General features: G+C 39.0%; 1 protein-coding gene across 2 annotated transcripts in view; it reads left to right on the plus strand.

The window, feature by feature from the left end:
- The first annotated feature begins 280 nt into the window (after positions 1-280).
- Positions 281-17,055, plus strand: part of USP9X (ubiquitin specific peptidase 9 X-linked) — a 102,557-nt gene continuing 85,782 nt past the window's right edge. For both annotated transcript variants that reach the window (XM_069784951.1, XM_069784952.1), the window contains exon 1: positions 281-489. The gene's annotated coding sequence lies outside the window, so the exon portion shown is untranslated. The remainder of the gene's footprint in view (positions 490-17,055) is intronic.

Genomic DNA, 17,055 nt, shown 5'->3' on the forward strand with positions numbered 1-17,055 from the left:
CCCCCCTCCCCCGCGTGCGCCCGGTCCCCGGACGGGGCGGAGCGGAGCGCGCAGGCCCCGGCCAAGCCCCAAGCCGGAGCCGTAAGCCCAGGGCCGCCGGGCAGGAGCTGGTGACGCAGGAAAAACGCCCCGGCGGTGCCGCCGGCGCCGGAGAGAGCGGAGCGGCCTGGGCCGGGATCTGAAGCGCGGGCAGCGGCGGCAGCTTCGCCCTCCCTCTTTCCGTCGCAGTACACGGCGCCCGCCCGGGGAAGGAGGGTGGGGGGGTGGGTTGGGGGGTGTGTGTGTGTGGGGGGGGAGACGGGACCGGGGAAGCGGAGCCGCCCCCTCAGTCAGCCGGCCGCACGCCCGGGATCGCGGGGCCTGGCATGAGACTCTGCCCTGCTGGCTACCTGGAATGAGGCGGTCCCCGGCCGCGCTCCTTCGGCAGCACCCAGGAGGGCACCGGGCCGTCGCAGCAGCAGCCGCGGGACAAGGAGAAGCCGTGCGGGGGTGAGTGGAGGAGCGCTGTGCCCGGGCGGGGCCGGGGAGCCGAGGCCGGGGCCGGGGAGCCGAGGCCGGGGCCGGGTACGCGGCGAGGCGAAGCCGGCTGCTCGGGGGCAGCTGTTTGTGCTGCAGCCGGCCGCCGTCGTGCGGAGCGGAGCGGAGCGGAGGGAGGCGCTCCCCGGGGGATGGGGCTCCCCGGGTCGGGGTGCGGGACGGCGGGGTGCGGCGGGGAGGAGGGGGCGAGCCGGGCCCCGCGGGGCGGGGGTGGTGGTGGTGGTGGTGAGGGGGGTGTGTGGGGATAACGAGCGGCGGGTGGCGGCAGCGCCTCCCTCGCAGCCCCCGGCGTGTGGCCCTGCATCGCTGGTGTTTTGGAGGGCAAGGGAAAATGGCTGACGGCTCCTCATCCTCTCCCCGGCTGCCGGGGGGTGGAAGTGCTCCGCGCCCCTCGGGGGGCTCTGCCGGCCGCCGGGCGGCCCCTCCCGCCGTCCCCGTGTCCTCCCCTCCCGGTGCCGCCGGGCGAGGAGGGCCCGGTGGCTCCCCGCAGCGCTGCACCCAGCTTTGCCTCCCCTGGTTCTCGCTTCCCTTCGCACCGAACGCCATTACTGAGGTGGAGTGATTGGAGCCGTGTAGGCCCGGGCGACGCCTGGAAATAAGGCCCTGCCGAGGCGCTTTTCCTACAGTCTCAATGAAAACCACCAGCACCCCTCGTTCACGCCCGCTGTAAACATTATTAACACGTAGGCCACTCCTCTAGCCTCGGCTTCCAGCAACCCTATTTCGATGCACAACCTCTCCCCCCCCCCCACGTTTGTGGCTTTTCGCATCTTCTTCTAGTTCACCCTGCCGCTTCTTCTCGAAGTTATGTCTTAGGGCTTGTCCGTTGAGATTTATTTTAGGCAGTATAACCCTCTCCCCTCGTCCGAGGTGTGCGGCAGGGGTAGTTGCGTGCAGTTTGGCCACGGTTATTCTCTGTTATTGTCCTCAAGGAAACGGAGGATTTCACCAGTTGGATGGGTTGTTGGGGGGTTTTGGTGTGTTGGTAATTGCTCTGCTAACGTGTGCTCTCCCACTTTGTGCGGCACTATTTGTATACAGAGAGAACAGCCTTTGAAAATTATTTATTTTGTTCTCAAGTGATTTTGTTCTCATAGAAGCATCCAAAAATGTTGAGGTGGTTTTTAAGGTGCCATATTTCATTTTCAGGTGGCTCCATCAAAAGCCCAGTTAAGTATTTTGAAGATGCACAGTAACACACAACCGTACAGGAAAAAAAAATTTATTTCAGAAAAGAATCGTTCTAATTAAATGCTCAAAGGACTCCCAGGCTCACTGTAGACATACTTTGTGTGTCTCAGCTGTCTTCATGTTGTCTGTACAACTTGATTTACATTCACAGTTCTGCAGTTGTATTCCTATCTCTGGACGTTTGTATTGGCCCAAAGACCCTCTGAAGTCACAGGCTCAAAGCTAGCACAAGGCCCACTTCTGCTGACCTAGTTGCAGAACTGGGAGCTGTATTTTTAAAAAGTTGTTGAATTTAGTTATTAATATGCCGTGTTAAGTATACTAGTGGCAACACTTGTTATGACAGACGGACTACGTAACCTGTGTTTTTCAGCAGGCTTCTCAAATGCCTGACGAATGGATATTAAAATTGTTATGTTTAGGAAGGGACTATTGATGGGTGTTTGGAGGTTTGACCTTTATTGATTATGGAATAGAAATGGTGTCTCTAGTAAGAAAGATTTAGGGGTGACTGAAATCTCTAGGCAGCTAACTTTATTCTTGATATTTTAAGGTTTTGAGAAATTGGCAGAAGTCCCCACCATAAATATTCCTGATCAAGTAACATGTTTATTTCAGCAAAACCTAAGTCATACATGAGGGTGTTAGAGGTGGTTTTGTTTGTTTGCTTGGGGTTTTTTTGTGTTTTTTTTAAATAATGGTTTTGATTCTTTGAGTTGAAGTAATGTTTATTCTTTGAACCAACAAAGTACAGTAGCTAATATCAATAATTTTGGGGAAGCATATAAAATACATGTATCGATTATTCTGTTGCAATACCCTGGACAACAGTGATGCGTAATGATAACTTTGAATGGAAAACATAAACATAATCATAAAACTGCAGTGGAAGAAACTCAAGTATCAGCATGTTGTGTTTGGGGGGGGCAAGGGGGAATGTAGCTAAAAATAAATGTAAGATTGTATCATAGTAACTTTCTCCTCTCTCTCCAATACCTTTTGTACTTTTCTTTCATGTAGGTTTTCTTAATGGTATTTCTTTTGGGTAGCCTCTGTCTTAATCTTTCCAGGCTGCTACTTCATGTCTTGCAGAATTTGCCCTTGTGATACTTCTGCCCATTGAATTGACAGGAAGACTACATCTGGAGGTGATAATCAATATGGATAGCGGTAGCAAAACAGTTTACTCTTTCTGTATCTGTGGAACACTGTCACCCTTACATAAACGTTTTACTTCCCACATTGTGGTGCATTTGTACTCAGAAATAGACCAGTGCAACTACTCTCTGTTCTAAATGCACACTTTTAGGTTTATGCATTTTATTAATGTTCTGGAATTCTTACAAGTGAGACTCAGGATAAACAAAAATAGTGGATTAGTGTCTATTCAATAAAATAAGATAGACTTTTAAGAAAGTAAAAGTATCCGTAATACCTTTGTTCCAAGACATCTTACATTTAAAATTGCAATTAGTTCCAATATGAATACAACTCTGCGTTAAAATGGATAGGAATTCAGTTATTTATCAGTTTGAACAAATTACTATTAAATGGCTTTAAAGTTATGTTTCTGTCAGGTGTGTATTGAAAATACATGAAGTTCCATGGGAAATATTTCTGTCCTTCCTGCTCTGGTTTAGAAGTAAGTTACGAACTTATTTCAGGTATTTGAATGGCAAACTCTTTTGTGTTAGGCAGTACTCTTGAGAATGTGTGTGTGTATATATAAAATTTTTTATTCCCCCCCACCCCAAAATACTGTTTTATATATTCTAACAGATCTAAAAACTGTAGGTATATTTTGAAAACATCCTGAGCAGGATGGCCTCATTTGTGAAGTAAAGGAATCAAAGGCGGTGTGTCTTAACAGTTTTTCACTTAAAGCATGATTTATTTATTTTTTTTAAAAACAAGCCAAACCCTGCAAAACCCCAGAAACTATTAGACTTACTTTTTTTTCTTTTAATCACAAACACTGTTTAATCAAACCAGTAGTCTTGCTATCCAGCACTTGCAGAGTGAAGTGTGAAGTGGTTGTCTGAAGATTTAAGAAACTTTGCTGGGTTTACTGTTTACTTGAAAAGCTGTACATGTGAAGGCTTTTTTGTGGCCTTTAGAAAATTGTTTCCTGGATGTTTGCATTAGTATTAATCTGAACATATGGACATGGTTTCTCTTGTTCAGGTATCTTAAGTTTTTCTTATAACATGGATCTGTCTCCTTTAAACTCTGTGTAGCTGCATCTGGTTCTATTATCCGTATCACCCTTGTTTAAAATCAAGGTTCAAAATTTAAAGCTGTACTTGAGGGTATGTTTTGGGAACACAGCTTGTTAATGTCTGTCTTTTGTTGTAGTACCTTGCCTTTTGCAAAGCTAACAGTGCTGTGTACTGTTGCTGTAGACTTGTCTTATATCATACATGATGTTTGTCGTGTATAACTACACAACTTTTTTTTTTTCTTTAACATAACTGAGCTTTGTTATGCATACTGTCCGCCTGACACAAACCTAATTAAAAAAGAATTAAAAATTAAGCTATACTGCTATACCTGCCTTTTACTACCAGTTTAGAACATTCACCACAATCTTTATTTTGTTCCATTTTTCTTAAGAGGTTCTTATTCTGCAATATCCAGTAGTGATGAAAGTCAATTGCTTAGCTGTCTTGCCAAGCAGTTGGTTATGTTTAGGAAGAGCAGTTTGGTAAACCTTGGTATTGCAGAACGGTAGTTAAAAGAAACAGTCTTTCCATAGCAGAGGCAAGGGATGGAAAGGAGGTCTTTCATAAGCATATGGTTGCATGCAGCGAGACTTGAATTTTTCTACCTGGGAAGTTTGAGCTACTTTGGATTCACGGGTTAGAAAAATGCAGTGACATTTTTCATATATTAAATCTAGGTTTTGTTCTCTTATTAATGTAGGAACATCTTAAAGTTCTCTGTTATAATGAGTTACAGTTTTGTAATCTTTAAAACAGTTATGTTGTATTGGCTGTCTCTGTTACGCTTAAGGCTGTAGCATGACTTGAGAATATGGTTAACAGAGGTTCCCTCTGCACTTCATGACAGAACCATGTTTTGACTTAGGTCTTGTTTAGAGTCTTGAATAGATAGACAGTGGCAGAAAGCCGTCCTGTCATGACTTTGCACCATCAAAATGTCAGCTATTGCATTTTTGAGACATTACAGTGTCCACTTGAGCCCACTGGTGCTTTGAGAACTTTCTATAGATCTGGTTTAGTAAAATAATTTAAAATATTGTGTGTTAGTAAGGTTACAGGAGAGCTGTTGTTAACTTTCCCCACAATAGAGGAGAGGAGCAAAGTACATAAGTAGCCAGTTGTGACTAAGTGTAAAATCTTTTGGCTTCTTTTTTTCCTTAAGGGAGTTTAACAGCACGGCCAGTTCCTTTTGTATTTTTTGTTGTGAATTTTCTGATACCTGCTTCGTTTTGTAAGAAGCCATTAGTTACTCATTTTGAGAGTTGAATTCAATTTGCTTGATATCAAAGCTTTTTGGTTGCCAGCTGTTGATGTGTTTTCAAATAAAAATTAAAATGCTGAGAATAAAACCCGTTTGGATACATATATGTTCACAGGCTTGCTTTCTCCTTGCTTGCATTAGGGATGTATGGTTTTCTTAAAGGATTGGTTAGTATTAGCTGAGAATGATTACTTGCTTTTGGTTAATTTCTTTGTGTTAGTACACCTCCAAAAGAGATCCACTGGATGTAGATTTAAAATCTAGTCATGTTTTGATAGTATTTTCAACTTTTTTCATGAAGTTAAAATTAATGCTGCTTTAGAAGTAATGCATAGCTATCAGGAAGGTTAGCGTGGGAAACTTTTATTTGTAGCATCCTTGATGTGCTTACAAAAACAGTATGTAACCTTGTTTCGTGATTTAGTTTTCCTTACACATGTAACTGCCAACAGAAGAATGTGATTTTTTTTCACACAGATCTTTGCATGGACATCTTAGCAAATCATACTGTTTGGTAGTTAGTGTTTAGCCATGAATTCACTCATAAGAGGGGAATTCCACATTGCATCATTCCTTAAAGATGTACATCTGTGAATGGAGAACTCTGACAGAAGAAACCTTTTTTCCAATTTTTTTTTTAAGCTGAGATTCAAGAATATGTTGAAGGCAAGACACAAACATGTGACTCCTTAACGTTTGCTCATGTCCTCTTCTCCTCTCTGCTATAAAATGTAAAAGGCTGCCATAGTATTTTTTAAACTGAAGTGTTGTTCAAGTGAGTGCTTCAAAATAATGCAAAGTACATGCAGGGAGTTTCAGGGCTACTTTTTCATTAAGCTTTCATGTAAAATATGCAAAACTCAAGTAATGGAAAATAGTCCCTAGAAGAACCTTTGTTTAAGACAAATAACGCTTTTTTGTAACAGCTGAATGGCAACATGGAATGGCACAAAAATATATGTTTTAAATTCCGTAGGCTTCAATCCTTAAGTAACCTAATTGCTGCTTAACCTGTTCTCTAGCTTCAGCAGGACTAGGTGTGGGAAGAGGAAAAGGTATTGTTTTGTGTTAGGGTGGTCTTAGCTACAGTGCTCTGAAATGGTGAAAGAAGAAAAAGGAGATTGTTTAGAAATGTGTCCAGTAAAGAAAAAACAGTAGTGATGTGTGCCAGGTAGGATCTCTCTGTTACCAGACAGGCTTTTTTGGTTGGAGGAGAGTGTCCTTGCTAACACTGTGGTGTGGGATAGTGGTGACAGGCCTGTATTGGCTGTGGGTGGAACTTCAGTTTTCTTGTCCAGATGTGAAAATTGACAGTGAGGGGAAGAAAAGTCTCTTACTTTTTGTTGTGGTACAAGTGTCTCAGGACATTTTCCTAATACGAGATGAGAATGAACATCGTTGTCAAAATATACTGATATATCAGTAAATGAGCCTTGCATCCTTTGGTGTTTTAATTTTTCCGCTGTCTTAGCAATGAAGTACTTCAGTGTGGTTTTGAATAAGTTTCAACAGAACAAGTCTATGAATTTGAAAGTTAAATAAGAAAGGTGGATCTGCTTAACTTAATTTTTAGGTGAATAGGTTGGTGAAAGACCAAAATTTTGATAAGCTAAAAGCTTAAACTATAGTTTAAATTATATTTTATATTAGACTTTGTGTATTTCTAATTTAGAAATAAAATATTAATTGTTTGGTGATTTCTGAAGGTTTCCTTTTAATGCATTTTCCCGAATCCTTTAGATGTGAGGATTGATATTTGTTTTTTGTTTTTTTTTTAAGTTGTGACATAAATTCTCTGGAGCTTGAAGGTGAAAAATCCAGTGACTTTTTCTACAGTTTCAGGCTCCAGTTTTTCACAGCCCTCCATGTGTCTTGACCTCGTATTTCAGACAGTGCTTTATTAATCACAGTGGGACCTTAAAATCCCAGGTGCTTTTCCTGACTGCTTATAATTGTGTGTGTGTGTATACGTGCACATGTGCGTGCACACACACGTGCAATGAGACATTTTTTTAAGATGATATACTTACTATCTTCCTTAGTAAGATAGTCGGTGAGGTAGTAATGTCAGATTTCTTAAGTGCTTTATAGCTTTCTTGCTGTGTCAGATTTTCTTCGTGATAGGTCTGGTAATTAGACAGGAAGATAACCTCCAGATAGCCTGAAAATTCTTACTGTTCTTATTCTTCTAGCAGTTTAGCCAGATTGCTGTGGTTGACAGTTTGTAACGTGTCTAGTGAAGATGTAACTTGAAACATGAATTCCCCTTATGGCGTTTGAGAAGCTATTAATTCCTTTCCCTTTCCTTCCATGCTTAAGGATTGGGAAAAGAGAATTTTTTTCATAAAATGAAAAGCTTTGAAGCGAAATGAAAAGCTTCATTTTCATCAGTGGCAATGGCTGCAGCAAGGTTAGCATAGTGGTAGTGAAACCTTGCTGTAAGCTGATGTGTCTAGTCATGGAAAAAAACCCCATGTGATCAGTATCAGCCTCTGGTTAGCAGGTATATGACTGAAATTTTTCACTTACCTGCACCATCCTGAGATTTTTTGACCAGATGAAGGAGGGTTTGATAATGCATCCTGTCATGAATGTTCCTTTTTCTTCCTATCACTTTCCTGATAATGGAATGAATATTTAGAACCAGTAGCAACTCTGGATATGGTGCCTGGAGGCAGCTGGATGAGGATAGTGAATGACCAATATGTTAGTTTAGTTTTGTTGTTGGCAAGTAGTAGCCAAAATGAGAGTTTGATTTGGTGATTCAAATGCACTGTGTTGATTGAACCTTAGTTGGTACCTCAGAAGATCATCTTTTTCTAAAATTGAAATTGTACTTGATACTTAATGTGCTGTTTGTTTATATGCTTTGTATTTACTTTGGTGCGAGTATCACACAGGAAGATCGAGATGTTGTGGATGTATCCATTATCTAGACCAGCAGCAAGTAACTAACAGTTGGGAGCAGAGAATCAAAATCTCTCCTGTGAGAGCCGTTTCACGCTTATAAGTATGTGCTTATGCTATACTACATCTAAATTATGGTTTGAGAGGTTTTCAGTGTTGATGAGCCACTGTGGTTCTTCATGGGTCTGAAAATACAATAAATAGTAGTAGTTCATACTTATACAATGAAGACTAACCCTTTAATTCTACTTTCAATTATTCTAACAGCAAAATTTTGCTTTAAATGTGAGTTTATAATTCTGTGTCATTTAACTTCTAAATGACAGTTGTCCACTAGAATTCTTTATTCCATACCTCTTTAACATAGTCAGCTTCTCTAGTGTATTTGATGAATTTAAGTTCTTTTTGCAGAACTTCTGTGCCAGAAATGGGGGGGAGGCCTTAACAACCATGTTGATGTTTAAACAGTTCAGCTGCAATGTTTTTTGCACCTATAGGAATTATGAAGACGTTATTCTTGGGGTACATTTCTTTAGACCGGTACAGTAGGTATAAAAAACTTTGCTTCTTTCACAAGCTCTGGAAATGTTTGTTTTCTCTTAAGATACTTTCTCATGATTTTTAAGACGTTTTCTCTTAGTAAGAAATAAGGGGTTTTTTGTTTAATTTTTTTGTAGTTTGCTCTTACTTGCCTGCTTGGTCTGGTGGTGTTAGTCTGCTTTAAAGAAACACTGTGGTGATACTTCATTGATCTGATAAAGCTAGCGTCTATGCATTTACCTTTTTTCTTTTCCTTCCTGAATATCTTCTGTTTAATTCATTCTGTGTTTTCTTATGCCATTTTTCCTTGAAAATGTTACTTATGAATTCAGAGTGCCCAATTGTTTTAGTGAATATCTTCCTTTGGACTTCTTTCTTTTTTTTTTTTTCCTCTCTCATACTTCTGGGTAGCTAATGCTTCTGAGTAACTAATGTTGTGTTTCACCAAAATTGGTGTGGTTATGTGTATAGTTTGGAGAGGCTTTCTTGCTGGGAAGAAAGTGTCATCTTTACAGATAACAACTTGTCACAGGGTGCTAATAGTCAGCTGTCTTTTCTTTCCTTTGCTGAATTTGTAAATATGAGGTTGATGTTTGAGGTATCTTGTTTTTTCTCAGATGCTTGATAAATGTAAGTGAAAAATTTGATTTCTCTCTCCCCCCTGCCCCAAGTTAAAACATAAAGTGAATTTGGATAGGAGTATTACTTTTTTCCCAGCTATAGTATGTATTACTTCATCAGGACTTGGGGTTTGTAGTATTTCAGAGTGGATTTCTCAGCAGAACTAAAAGCTTGATTTTTAAAATGCTTCCAATATTCTTTTTTTCAGTTGAATTATTAGATGGCTCAGTGAAGTTACTTAAAAATTGTGTGTGGTGGAAAAACAAATGATGCAAAGAGCCTTGGAAAAAATGCACAAGTCGTGATCTATTTAAGCATATTACCATTTAAGGGGGATATTTTCACTTGAGCCATGGGTCATTTAAGAAGATTCCTCTAAGCTTACATAAAAGTGGAAAATGGGGAAATATGAGAATGAAACTTGTTGTTAAACCGGTGTCATGTCTGTCCCGTCCCGTCCCCCCCCACCCCCCTTGATTATGAACTCTTCCTCCCATTGGATCCTTGACTCATTCAGTCTTGGAAGGTGGATTGAATTGGATTGTCATTCAATGTTTCATCTTTGGAATTAATTCTGTAAATTCATGTGCTACATCAGTCTAAATCCCATACGAAGTAGAATTATTACTCTGTTAATAAACTTGATAGGTGTTCTTTACTCTCAGCCTGTACATTTCCCAAACATTAATGTATTATTTCTCACATCAGTCTGTACATAAAAAGGCTTGTGTTGTCTTTTGTTTTATTGATGAAGAATTGAGGCACAGAGGCTGTAAACTTCAAAAGTACCTCCTGTCATAACTTTTCAACAGATTTTTTTTTTTTAGATGTTCAGGTGCTACAGACACAGCTTATGCTGGCTTAAGTTGCTGTTGTGCTCCCTCGCTCTTCCTCAGTTTTGCCTTTATCTCAGTACCCAGAAAAATGAGAGGAAGATGAAGAGGTTAATCTGAAAAACCTGTGATTTCTCCAGCAACGTATATGAACAAGACACAGACAGAATTAACTTCTCGGGGTTCTGTATAGCTGCTTTATAACCCAGAGATTTCCCTTTGACTTGTGCTGTTCTATTTACTTTCTTGTAAAACATCATTTAACTTCTGCAACAAATAAGGTATGGACAATTTTTCTTTCTGGTGCCTCAGTTGATTACTATTTACCCAGGGGACTTAGTTTGATGGAAATGAAATTACACTGGAAACCAGATCACTCTGAAAATCCCAAATTATGTAGGAGAAAAATGACAAATTGAGCCTTTGACTATTTTAGAGAGCATGTTCTGTCTGCCTGTGTCTCACACACAGACACAAAATTTTGTTATAGGAAAATGTCTTTTGCTAAAAAGTAGCAAGACGTTAACTATCACAGTGGATACAGCTGTTGTACTCACTACTCATACTCTGTCTTCTCTAATTCCAGTTTTTTGACCTGAATTTCCAGATAATAATTTGAATCATGCAGTCTTGTTTACAGTTTCATAACTCTGGCCTTTCTTTTTTTTTGTCAGCAGGAGTAAAACTTTTGCCACCTTCTGTGTTCTACATCATCTGCATTACCTGCTGTAGCTTTGTCACCGATTTATGTACTTGTGGTCAGATTGTTCAAAGTGTTACTGCTAAATTAATTTTCCTGACTTACTGTGATCTGTAAAGTATTCCACTGGCTTTATCATAATTTTCAGGGCAAAGATAGTTTTTTGCCTTCACCTGCTTAGACTTCTCACACTTAGCCTTATTAGCTCCAGCTACTTACTCTTTCTTTCATGACTGAACTTGTGCTGTTCGTGAACTGACATTCCTGGCATTTAGCATAGACTAAGCGGCTTTCTCTGTGTGCATTTTCCTGTGATATCTATTATGGCTGAGAAGAATTTTGGTCTTTATGACACTTTTGTGTTGTCAAGACTCATCTTGGCTCTAATGTATGTGAACCTTGGCTGCTATCATAGCTAAATATGTGCTAACTGTAATTATCCATATTCTGTTTCCTTCCTTTTTCCTCTTTTTTCAGGGTGTATTTCATAATAGATTTGCCCTGATGCTGAAAGAGTTGGTTCTATCCATGGTTATGTACTCTTCCTGTTTCTTGTGCCATTGTTAGTGTTCATATGGCATGTGATGCAGCTGAAATCAAAAATTACTTTCATTCCTTTCCCCCAGTTACCTTTCAGCCAGATTGGCTTCTTGATCTGGCTGACTATGTGGTGATGCAAGGGCTAGTACTGGTGGTGAGAGGGTGGTTAGGATGAAAGCGAGCAAGATCACCCTCCTTCTCTTCTGACAGTGGAGACTTACCTGGTTTCAAACAGACTGTGAAGCTGTAGCTTCAGCTAAGGCTTGTCCACATGCAGAAATACAATGAAACTTCTGTTCTAAAATTTACCAGGATATAATGCTCTCACTGGGGAATAAGATTGCTGTGTCTCACTGAGATTCCAACAATGGAAGCAGAAAAGATCCACGTACACACTGTGGTGGTGAAACAACCTTATGAGAGTTCCGTTGCTGTCACTTTGTGCTAGTTTAAGCACTGTCCTTAAAAAGAACAGTTACAACATCCCTCTTGTCTCTCTTGGCCTGTTGGTGGATTCAGCTGAAAACTGGTATCTTTATAGTCTATTTTGTGTACCGATGAGAGGTGCTCTCTGACGAGGGCGTTTATGGGTTTCGGCAGTTAACCATTTTCACTGCAGGGAGATTAGTAGTAATGTGTGTTTTGGATTGTTTTTTTTGTGTGGTGGGTTGTTTTTTTTGAATGACTTCCTGGTTTTCAGACAGAACTGCAAAAGAGTTTTTAAACCTATTCTCAGTCCTTAGGGTGTGGTAGTAATTGATCATTGTCTCCTGCATTTCTCAATAAAGAAGGTTATGACATGCTTTTTGATAGGTTTTATACATACAGGAATATTAAGTTTCTGGGACAGTGGAGTCACTTTTGGTTCTCTGGAGAAGTGGGTATAGCAGAAATAATTCTCCTGTTTCCAACCCTGCTTTGTTCTTAATATACTTTCCAGGGGCTTCCTTACTTATTTCTATCCAACTTCCTCTGCTGTTTACCTTTTTGCATTTAAATCAAACTACAGCCTTCGTCGTGTTGGAAGAAGGAGCATTAAGACAGAAGACAAAACTGCTGTTCCTGTTGCCACTTCTTATTTCCCTGCAGAGAGGCCAGGATTTTCAAGGGGAGTTGTTATACAAGTTCTTTGGAGCAGATAGATCGTTTTCAGTGATTTCTTGAGCATTGAGTCTGCTTAGGCAGATGGCTTGTATGAGTTTAGTTGGAATGGAGCACGTTTAAGGCAGAGAGTCTTAAAAAAAATTAGCTATCAGCTTATAACACCTCTAGTGAGCTTGTGCAAGCTTGATTTTTCAGAGCAAGTATCTTCTGACTGAAATGGTTGTAAGGCAACAGGAAATGGCAAAATGTTTACTTGCAGTTAGCTAGCATTGAACTGTACAAAGATCGCCAGGCTGAGTTAGGCAGTTGGTGCATTGAAAACTAGTTGGAAGTTTGGCTAAGTTTGTTAAGAGGTTATGAAGAAGCTTATTGAAACGTGAATTTTGATGCTGATATCACTTTCTTCTGTATCTGAGATATTTAAAATTATGCTTGATGATGATGATGGTAGTGTTTGAATTCCTGTGCTTAGTTTGTACCTTTTTGATTGAACGTTATGTGAAAAGTAGAGTTTAAAAAAAAGAGAAGGGAAATTAAAGCTAGTACAGTAACGGGAATACTTAGATTATTTGAATTTAAAACATTTCAGAATACCTAGTTATTTCATGAAGTTAATTTTGTCATGATTCAAGAAAGTAAAATGCTTTCAGCTTAATATGTGGTTTAGATGCTGTACCATGCTTTAATTATTTGCAGTTAACTAAGCAATAAGTTGTGTTAATTTTATACTTTGAGGGAAGATTTCTATAATGTGTTGATAATGCCACAGGATATTAGAAATATAGACTACTACTAATAATAATTAGTTAATTAAATAATAATTTTCTTTAATGTGTAACACAGTTTAGAGAAGCCCTTGAATTCTCTGTAGAAAACATGAAGGGAGTCAGAAGGGGCTAGCCTGATTTTGGCAGGCTAACTTTAAACTTCACTTTTCTAACAGAAGCTTTATAGTATAATTTTGGTAGTGGCATTGGGTACTGCACACTACGGTGATATGTCAGGTGCGATGTATAAGCATGATTTAACAAAGAATAGTGTGCAAGTAAAATGTAGAAATAACATTGTAGTAATATCCATAATTCATTGGCTGAATGGCTTTAGACAATATTTCAAATATTTATAGCGCTGAGTTTCTCAAAGCCTTAAGTGCAGTGTACTATAAATAATTTCATGTTTTAAAGCCACAAGTGGAGTGAACCTGGAAGATGCTATTATGCTTCCCTTCAAATATTTGAGAAAGAATGAAGGTAGCAAAAGCCATTCAGCACCTACCGGTAGCCTGGTAGAATGTATGAACCTCATCAGAAATAACAGAAGCCATGATGTATTTATGTATCTCGGGGGAACCAAGGCTAGGGATGCCACTGAACATGAGAAATGATGATTTGGACATTTGTACGGTTCAGTGGGATCTTCTAAGGATGGAGCATTGAAGTGTTACTTCCTTTTCCGTTCTGTTCCCGAGGAGGAATTGAAGTTGTGAATAGTATTAAATTGCTCCAGTATAGCAGATCAAAGGGAGTGTTTTGATTTAAACCTTTTGCATTAAGCTTTTAGATTTTTGTCTGCAGTTAGTTACCTGTAATCCTTAGGCAGTTGGACTTAGATGATCATTGTAGGTCCTTCCTAGCTGAAAAATAATTCTGTTCTTAAATAATCTATTCTATTTATTGAAGGAGGAGGCGGATACTTCATAGTTTTTAGCTTCATCAATCCTACCTACAAAATTGTGCTAAAAAATTCTGAGATTTCTTTGTGAGCCCTGCAGCAAAAGAACACAACTTCCAAGGAAGTTTCAAAGGTCAGCAGAGCTAGAGGATAAAGGTTCTTAACAATTATTAAGAGTTTGAGTCCAACTCTCCAAAAGAAGTGAGATATTTTGTGGACACTTCTTGGAATTTACAAAACTCATGTTCTTCTCCATTTAACCTTAGGACCCAATTTAGAGATAAATTATAGAATCTAATGCAACCTAAAATAACAATAAAAGCTTCCTGCATAAGTTGCAGAACTAAAGTTCTGGATACTTATCAATGGTTTCACTGCCACCCTCACAATATCAGATACAAACCCCAAAGCTTTTACGATGTTAGAAGTCCAAGGATTTGATCGTGAAAGAAGAAAGGAATATCCGTTCCTAAAGGTAGAATTGAAGGAGCTTCTAAATTGGTTAAGAAACTGGAGTTTGCAGTTTGGAGGAAAAACATTTGTGTAGATGCAACAACATTTGTTTATTTTTGTCAATCTGAATGTGAATATTGCAGACTTCTTATAGCAAACCTGAACAAAATGGCAAAAAAAAATTCTTTGCTGTGAAATGATGCAGTGTCCAAACACAAACAAAATGAAGTAGGTTTAAGCTGCTGCAAAGTGTAGTATTGATGATATTCATCAAAACAAAAGTGAGACTGGCAGCTTTTTACAAACAAATTTTTGGCCTTGTTTTAATTTGCTTTAGTACTTTAAAAATGGGTACTGCTCAACACAGAAACATAAATGTGATACACCATTTTCTTATATTAGCGGAGTTAGGTAAAAGGTTATATGTTAACAAAATCAGATTTGATTTGTTTGTTTTAACGTTACCACATAGAAGCTAGTACACTTCTTGGGTTGTATGAATTGACTTTCTTGCTGAGCTCTTTGGTTAAAAAATGATGTTTACTGCTCTTTCTCTGGCATGATTGAACTCCTTTTAAGAGTTTTTTGCTGAAGTGCTTTTTTGGCTTTGTTTTTTAATGCTGAAGCCTTACTGATATTCTTTCATCTGCATAGCTGGTAGTAATTTTTTTACACCCTACTATTACTGATTTTGTTTCATAGGTTGCTTATTAAACCTAGATCCTCTTCCCCATTTAGTTTTGTATTTTATCTATATTTTATATCTGCTGTCTGCTTTAACTTCCAACACAAAACCATAATAATGTCACAGTACTTAGTTCTTCCTATGTTGGAAGATAAAATTCCTAACCCCTTTCAGTGGGAGAATTGCAATGGATGGAAATACTACTTCACTGTTATTCAGTGTACTGGGAATGCATTCAGCATCCTCCCTTCTCGCTTGATATGAAGAACAGTGTTACTGAATATATTACTCTTTTTCATTTATGCTTTAAAAGTTATGTTTAAAGATGGTTTTGGTGTACAGACATTATTTTTAATTGAAAGTATAGCTATATATAGTTGGTAGTGGTATCAGCTGGTTGTCTTAGCTCTGTGTACTATTTCAAACAGCCAAGAAATGTTTTCTTGCATGACTAGCCAAAGATCTGCAAAACACACATTTTAGATGTATTGGTTCTGTTCTTAAAGTCTACAGCTTAAAAGCTCTTAGCATGAAATAATATCTTACTATATTTATAACTTCAGGCTTCAGAATTGAAAAAGAAATACTATTTTGTGTAGTAAATAGTGTACCTCTTCTCAAAAGTTGTAGGGAAAAGGCAGGTCTTCACTGCTTTTTCTAATTTTGTTTATGTGCTTGATTGGCAATTACTGCTTTTTGAAAGGAAAATGTCAGTTACAAATACAGTACTTGCCTGCTGGCTTCTCAGTTCTTTTTCTCCTTTGGTAGGCCCAAAAGTTGAAGAGAGTAGTAATAGCAGTCTTAAAAGGACACCTTTATTCTCTTACTGCAAGGGAATAAGATAAATAGCAGTTGGAAACCCCAGAACAACTAGGCTGCTGTGGAAGTGGATGGTCTCTGGTGTTCTATTCTGTGGCCAGTCTTGTAATGGTTCAGTTACTTGATTCAGCATGTTGCACTCTCATCTCGCTGGGGCAGCTAATTGTTGTGGAGGGTATCTTTGTTGCTACTTAGGTTTTTTTTCTAGATGTAAAAGGCTGTAATTCACCAGTTTCTTATCAGTTCTGCAACCAACATTATATGCTTCTGTTAAAAAGACAACAGTCCTGAGATTTATTCTTGCTACAAACATGCAATTGTGGTGTTCACATGCAGCTGCTTTTCTAGAATAACCATGCTTCTAGTCATGTTTCCCAATATATACGAAGTTTTCTGTATGTCCTTTTTTCTAGGTGAATGACCTGACAGTTGGCTACGTTAATGTACATTTTATTGTGCCAAGCTCATCAGATGATCCAGATTACTCTGACATGTTCTCATTGTTTATCACTCCATTAGTTTGTGTGCCAAGTGCAAAATTTATTAGTAATTATATAGTTTTTTTGATGTTATTGGTAATATTGAATAGTATGAGATTGAGAATTGATACGTGAAGCATTTGGCTAGGAATGTTGTCCCTGTTTGTTAAAATCATGTTAATAATTCTGGTTTCAGTCAATGGAGTTTGTTGTTGTTTTTTTTTAAAACCTGTTTTGTTTACTGTAAATTTAGTCAAACAAGCATCTAAAAATCCAATACAGAAACTGAAATAGTCTCTCACATCTTTCACTTTTATGATGAAGAAAAGTATTAAATTGATCTTATTTATTAGCCTGTAGGAAGTTGCATTAGTGGCTATGAGTTTCACTAAACGGGTTTATGTCCAGAGATGGTAGTTTGATTTTTTTCTCTCCATTCCTCCTGCTCCTCCCCCCCCCTTCCTTTCTGTGCTATTTTGGACTATATCCTGT

This window comes from Haliaeetus albicilla, chromosome 6 (assembly GCF_947461875.1).
Source record: "Haliaeetus albicilla chromosome 6, bHalAlb1.1, whole genome shotgun sequence".
In the NCBI taxonomy this organism is placed as follows: Eukaryota; Metazoa; Chordata; class Aves; order Accipitriformes; family Accipitridae; genus Haliaeetus; species Haliaeetus albicilla.